The following is a 7,962-nucleotide window of genomic DNA, read 5'->3' as shown; positions in this document are numbered from 1 at the left end:
ATACCCATTCACCAACGTGAGCTTGATGTCTTCGTATTGTGTAGCTCTTTGATGACCTGTCCTTCCTTTTCGAATCCTTGCTTCTGCGACAGGGTCCTCGTTCATGAAGATCATCTCTACTCCTCTCTCTTGGAGGTGATTCCTCTCTTTTAATTCTCCTTTTAGGTGAGTCTTCTCTTCTTTTGTAGGGAGCCGTACACTCACTAGAGTAGTGTCCGGGTCTTCCACAATTGTAGCAATTGCGATCACGACTAGAAGATCTTTTTTCATTGTAGGACCTTGACTTGGAACTTCTCTCTTTGCTTCTACTCTTGTAGAACTTGTTGAAGTTCTTCACCATTATGCTCAATTCTTCATTGAAGACTTGTTTCTCGCTTGATGTTGTAGGAGCATCACATGAACCTTTGTAATTAAGCACCACTGGCCTTGTTGTGAAGCTCTTCCTTATCCTTGAGTGACATCTCATGAGCAACAATTCTACCAATGACTTCTGTTGGCTTGAGATCTTTGTAGTTTGACATCATTTGGATCAAGGTGCACACGGTATCATATTTTTCATCCAAGGCTCTTAGGATCTTCTTGATGATGAATCTGTCGGTCATCTCTTCGCTTCCTAAGCCGGCAATCTCATTTGTGATGACAGCAAGCCTAGAGTACATTTCAGCGACTCCTTCACCATCCTTCATTTTAAACTTGTCAAGTTGACTTTGAAGCACACCCAATTTGGATTCCTTGACAGACTCGGTACCTTCACGCATATCAACCAAAGTATCCCAAATTTCCTTTGCATTCTCAAGACGGCTGATTTTGTTGAATTCTTCGGGGCACAATCCATTGAAAAGAATATCGCAAGCTTGAGCATTGTATTGCAACATCTTCAATTCTTCCGCGGATACTTCACGATCCGGTTCTCTTCCATCCTCGAAGTATTCACCTTGCAAGCCAATACGCAGAATAGCCCAAACTTTTTATCTTATGCTTCCAACTAGCAAAATTAGTACCATCAAAGTAAGGACCTCTACGGTGGTAATTTCCCTCGCTAGACGCCATACTCTCCTTGGTTGTGAAACCAAGGCTATGATCACCAAAGCTATGGAAATCAAGGCAAATGGAGACAAAAGCTCTGATACCACTTGTAGGATCGAAAGTAGGTCTAGAGGGAGTGATTAGACTACTTGACCAGATAAAAATCTAGCCTTCTCCCAATTTTAAGTCTTGGCAGATTTTAGCAACTATCACAAGTCAAGAAATCAACCTACACATGCAACTCTAAGAGTGTAACAGCGGAAAGTATTGCATATGAAGGTAAACGGAAGGGTTTGGAGAAGGCAAACACAATGTAGACATGGAGATTTTTGGCGTCGTTCCAATGGTGGTGCTATCGTACATCCACGTTGATCGAGACTTCAACCCACGAAGGGTAACGGTTCGCGAGTCCATGGAGGACTCCACCCATGAAGGGTCCACGAAGAAGCAACCTTGTCTATCCCACCATGGCCATTGCCCACGAAGGACTTTCCTCAGTCGGGTAGATCTTCACGAAGTAGACGATCTCCTTGCCCTTACAAACTCCTTGGTTGAACTCCATAATCTTGTCGGAGGCTCTAAGTGACACCTAACCAATCTAGGAGACACCACTCTCCAAAAGGTAATAGATGGTGTGTTGATGATGAACTCCTTGCTCTTGTGCTTCAAATGATAGTCTCCCCAACACTCAACTCTCTCTCACATATTTTCCTATGGTGGAAATATGATTTGAGTGGAAAGCAACTTGGGCAAGGCTAGAGATCAAGATTCTTGTGGTACGATTGGAATATGTTGGTCTCAACACATGAGTAGGTGGTTCTCTATCAAAAAATGAGTAGTGGAAGTGTAGGCACATTCTGATGGCTCTCCCTTGAATGGAGAAGGGGTGGAGGGGTATATATAGCCTCCACACAAAATCCAACCATTACACACATTTGACCCAACTCGGTCAGACCGAATAGAAGAACTCGGTGACACCGATTCAGTTCAAAATGTGAACCTTAGGAATCATGGTGGGACCGAGATGATCCGATGTGATCAACTCGGTGGGACCGATGTGCTAGGGCTAGGGCAAAACCTCATCTCAGTGAGACCGATTGCATGAACTCGGTGAGACCGATTTCAACAATGAGTAAACACAGAGTTGGTCAGGCAAACTCGATGGGACCGATCGCTCATTTCGGTGAGACCGAAATGTTATGAAGGGAAACAGAGAGTTTGTCATGCAAACTCGGTGGGACCAATCACTCATTTCCATGAGACCGAAGTGTTATGAAGGGAAACAGAGAGTTTGCAATGCCATCTCGGTGAGACCGAGATCCGTATCGATGAGACCAAATTGTCTAGGGTTTCTAGCAGTGGCTAGGTCAAATGAACTCGGTGGCTCCGGATAGATCAAATCGGTGGGGCCGAGTTTGACTCTAGGTTTTGGACATATGTGGAAATGAGAAAGTGGCTGAGGGTTTGGAGCAATATCACTAAGCACTTTGAGCAACTAGATCATTAAGCAACACCTCATCCCCTTTTAATAGTATTGGCTTTCCTATGGACTCAAGGTGATCTTGGATCACTAAAATGAAAGTGAAGAGTCTTGAGCCTTTCCAAATCTTTGTCCTTACCATTTTGAAGGGTCCACATCTCTAGTCCATGCCATGCCAATCATTGAACTTTTTGAAATATTTAACTTGAATGGATATTAGTTCAGTGAGCTATATGTTGTTATGAATTACCAAAATCACCCAGGGATTAGTTGCACTTTCAAGGACGTACAAGCAGCATCCAAGGTCAGGCCCCCTCTCTTGATTTCTTGTTCTTCCCGCCCCTTCCCCTCCATTCCATTCCTTGATGCATTTCTCTGATGGATGGGTTGGGTTGGTTACAGACTGACCAGATGGAGGAGGAGGAGGAAAAGGACTAACTATGCCCCTTGATGGCTAGCCCCCCACGAACAACCTCTTTTTTCTCTTGTTTTAATTCATTAAAGCCAAGCACGACCCAGCAGCCAATCAAGCAAGCAAGCAAAGGTACCATCACGGATGGTGCATCGATCTATTGTTGATACTACCTAGTATGATGTTTTCTCTGTCTTGTCATGTGCTACTAGTATATACAGTATGACGCTGAATTGTTCCCCTTCTCTCTGTAGTGTAGTGCGCCTTGCTGTAGATCCAGCATGCCAACGGATCGATCCATCAAGGGGACTTCTTCGACCTCAATTGGTTCATCTTGGGTAAATGACGTGCTAACTGCTAATGGTTGTTGTTAAACGACCTGGTTGGTTTTTGACTACTGCTTCATTAGGTAGCAGCTAGCTATGTATGTACCACGTGGTGACCCATGCATTTGGACTACTCTGTACTACTATTGACCACCATATGGTGCTATTGCATTCTAGCTATATGAATTTTGTTTTTATAATATAATATTGTTAGGTCGTTGGTGCAGAAGAAATCTGCACAAATAAGTACTTCTCATCATATTTTGATCTGTACTCTTATTTCCATATAAAATGCCTACTAAAGGTCGGGGTCAATGCTTAGGTATTGACGGCATCACCTGAAACATCAAAAAAAATGGCATTAGTGAGACACGTAATGCATCCAGACTGAGGTTTGGTTGGTTTTCAAAGTCCAACTATTGGGTGTGACCATCCGCTAAGGTCTAAGCATTGTTGCTGGCTTGCTTACATATGTTCTGTTCTCATCCTGGATGAGTAGTGTTTTCTAGGCCAATTTATGTCAAATTGCAGACAAGTCCACCCTGGTGGTGTTTTGGCTTAATATTGAGGATTTGCATTTGCCATGGTTATTCATAACATAGGGTTGATGAAATCTTACTCTTTTAATCACAACAACATAGCAGTAACATGTTATCACTTTGGATGAAGAAAATCATTTGTAATAAGTTCTTCCATGTTTGATTGCCTCCATTGTCAAGCAGTGTTTCGTGTTGTATACATTTCCTGCTACACGGTTCAACCAACTACAGTAGTCCTTTTGATGCATGGGACTTGCATATGTTCTTCTGCACTTGAAACATCAACATTTATTTTTCCTTTTTTCTGGAATAATTGGTGAACTTCAGATTATGCAAACATGTTGCATTTCGCACCATCAAAGCTTATTACTACATTTGTTGCTTGCTCCAAGTGTCTTGGTCTTGGATTTTATCCTAGTGTGCACATCACTCCTATATTTCTTGATAATGAAGATGCTTGCTCCTAGTGTCTTCGTCTTGGATTTTATCCCAGTGTGCACAACACTCCTGTATTTCTTGATAATGAAGTTAGTTACCCTCCGATTTGGATGACCCATTTAGTTGAAACTAGTTTCTGCACCATATGCTATCTAGCTGTTGGGTGCTAATTCTAGCTACTTTATATGAAGCAAGAGTTATCTTGCAGCCATCTAATATGTAATTCTAATAATATTTCATATCCTGATTTTTTACTTGTATATGTCATTCATGCATGAATTCCATTTCTTATGTACCAGCTCCCTAATCAGGTTTTTTGTTTTTTGGGTTGCTATCTTAGGAGAGAACCTGGTGTCCTATATGGGGAAGCAAAATAGCAGCTCACAACTCCGACCTGCAACTCCCGATGAAGGCACACCGACGCACCATGCTGCTCCCTTGGAAGCTCGGCTCCTAGACCGTAACTTTCTCTCAATTTGTGCTCTGCTTGATACCGGTTCCTTGTATTGTTGCTGTATTGCTTCTAAACAAGATGCTCTTAATCTATTGGTATATTCTCACCAAATGCACTAGGTTGGCCCTTTTACAAATATATCTCAGTTTTTCTGTTATGAGAATGTTATATGCACGGTTTCTTATTAGATCTCAAATTCTGCAGCTATTTTTCATCGTTAGGAGAATTTTATATGCATGGCTTCACTTGATTTCCTAACTTTTCTGATTTATAACCTGCAGATGATGGCCTTCATTCGTCAAAAGTTGGTGTACAAGAGCTCCAGCAGAAGAATCCCGAAGAAATCCCACCCAACATTGTGTTTTAATTAGCTCCCTGGAGCTGGCCATGTTAATATTAGGTGTATCTTATAGATGAATACCTGATTTGTACTGCCATGATTGTAAAGTACTTTGTTTGGTTGTCGTTTGAAATTTTATGTGTTAATGGCTCTATTTGAATCAAGTAATTGGCTATTGCACAAATAGTGAACTGATGTGTGGCATCTAAACAACACCCTTGGGTCCCATTTCACTAGTGCGTCCTTTAAAATGGGAAACAAACAAAAGAAAACTGACAAGTGGGACCTAATTGGATGACCTGACTAGTAGGACCTAGTCCAAAATGAATTGTAAAAAGGCTGAGGCCCAAATAAGAAAAGGAAGCAAAAAGGCCAAAGGCCTTGAAAATAGAAGGATAAATTGTTGGGTTTGCCCATATAGCCGACCAGAATTAACAAGGAAAAAATATATTAAATGGGCTGAATTATTGGGCTCAGCCCATGTAAAACACCAAATTGGACCAGGCTAATTCTTATCAAGGACCAATTCAATTGGTCGCAATTTTTCCATGTAAGCTTGCCACGTTGGATCCGACGTGGCCTGGGCAGACAACCAGCGACCAAAACAAATGGCCGTAGGACCAACGACCTTTTGTTTTGGTCATTGCATTCTACGACCATATCACAAAGAAGGTCGTTAATTTTCATTCAAGACGGTAAGATTTTGACCAATTGTTTTTGGTCATAAAAAGATTACAAATGAAAAACAATGACATTCAGCGACCAATAGTGATGGTCGCAAGTTGACATATTTCTTGTAGTGCTTGCAGTCCATGCAATAAAGAGACAACCCTAAGGCTCCTACTGGTTGTCAATATTGCAAAACATGATCATCTCATACATCAACATATATCACATCATATCTTGACCATATCACATCACAATATTCCCAGCAAAAACAAGTTAGACGTCCTCTACTTTGTTGTTGCAAGTTTTATGTGGCTGCTATGGGCTTCTAGCAAGAACCGTTCTTACCTATGCAAAAATTTCACGCCCAATATGCGACCCTATCCAAGAGGAACTCGAAGGTCCCACCAAGGATAGACCCGCATATTGAAACGCTTTTGCAAGGTGGATATCATTACATCAACACTACATAATAGATGGGGATACATACAAAAGGCATACAATGCCACATGAATACATCAATACATCATACATAAGATCCACATCCGACTACGGATGAAACACAAACAGAAGCTCAAACGACATCCACCCTGCTAGCCCAGGCTGCCGACCTGGAACCTATCCCTTGATCGAAGAAGAAGCAGAAGAAGAACTCCAAAACAAGTAACATCGCTCTCGCGTCATGATCATCGCATAACCTGTACCTGCAACTGGTGTTGTAGTAATCTGTGAGCCACGAGGACTCAGCAATCCCATTACCATGGGTATCAAGACTAGCAAAGCTTAATGGGTAAGGAAGGGGTAAAGTGGTGAGGTTGCAGCAGCGACTAAGCAAGTATGGTGGCTAACTTATGCAAATAAGAGCGAGAAGAGAAGCAAAGGAACGGTCGTGAAACTAGCAATGATCAAGAAGTGATCCTGAACTCCTACTTACGTCAAACATAACCCAAAAACCGTGTTCTCCTCTCGAACCACCCCGAAAAGAGACAATCACGGTTACACACGCGGTTGATGCATTTTAGTTAAGTCAAGTGTCAAGTTCTCTACAACCGAATATTAACAAATTCCCATCTGCCACATAACCGTGGGCACGGCTTCCGAAAGATAATACCCTGCAGGTGTCCCAACTTAGCCCATTATAAGCTCTCACGGTCAATGAAGGATATTCCTTCTCCCGGGAAGACCCGATCAGTCTCGGAATCCCGGTTTACAAGACATTTCGGCAATGGTAAAACAAGACCAGCAAAGCCGCCCGATGTGCCGACAATCCCGATAGGAGCTGCACATATCTCTTTCTCAGGGCAACACCGGATGAGACATCCTACGAGTAAAACCAGACCTCGAGTTTCCATGAGGGGCCCCCGCAGTCTACTCAGTTCGGACCAGCACTTAGAGAAGCACTGGCCCGGGGGGGTTAAAATAAAGATGACCCTCGGGAGCGCGACTCCCAAGGGAAAAGAAATAGGTGATAGGCAAATGGTAAAACCAAGGTTGGGCCTTGCTGGAGGAGTTTTATTCAAAGAGAACTGTCAAGGGGTCCCCATAACACCCAACCGCGTTAGGAACGCAAAATCAAGGAACATAACACCGGTATGACGGAAACTAGGGCGGCAAGAGTGGAACAAAACACCAGGCATAAGGCCGATCCTTCCACCCTTTACCAAGTATATAGATGCATTAATTAAGTATGAGAGATATTGTGATATCCCAACATAAACATAATCCAACATGGAGCAAACTTCATCTTCACCTGCAACTAACAATGCTATAAGAGGGGCTGAGCAAAAGCGGTAACATAGCCAAACAATGGTTTGCTAGGAAGGGTGACAAAGGTTAGAGGTGGTTCATGGCAATTTGGGAGGCTTGAAGAGCAAGTGATAGGTAGCGCAGCATAGCGATAGAACGAAGCAACTAGCATAGCAATGATAGTAATGAGATCCAAGGTTACGTTCATCTTGCCTGAAATCCCGCTAGGAAGAAGAACGAGTCCATGAAGAAGATGAAGCCACGAAGACGAACCAAGCGTAGATGAACGAATCCTCACGATCGCAACGAAACAGGAACTATCGAGAAGTAGCACAACCGGAAAGAAGCAAACAACATGGTAAACACACAACACATAACAAGACATGATGCTCAACCAAGTATGATGCATGACAAGGCTATATGATGCTACTCATGGCAAGAGATGATGCATACAAGAGCAACACATCAAAGCAACTTTAAATGAGGTCGGAAGCAACATATAACAATTCCGGTAAGTCCTCATATGCAAGTTTCA

This window comes from Triticum aestivum, chromosome 3D (genome assembly GCF_018294505.1).
Source record: "Triticum aestivum cultivar Chinese Spring chromosome 3D, IWGSC CS RefSeq v2.1, whole genome shotgun sequence".
NCBI lineage: Eukaryota > Viridiplantae > Streptophyta > Magnoliopsida > Poales > Poaceae > Triticum > Triticum aestivum.
Note: the sequence above shows the minus strand (reverse complement) of the source record.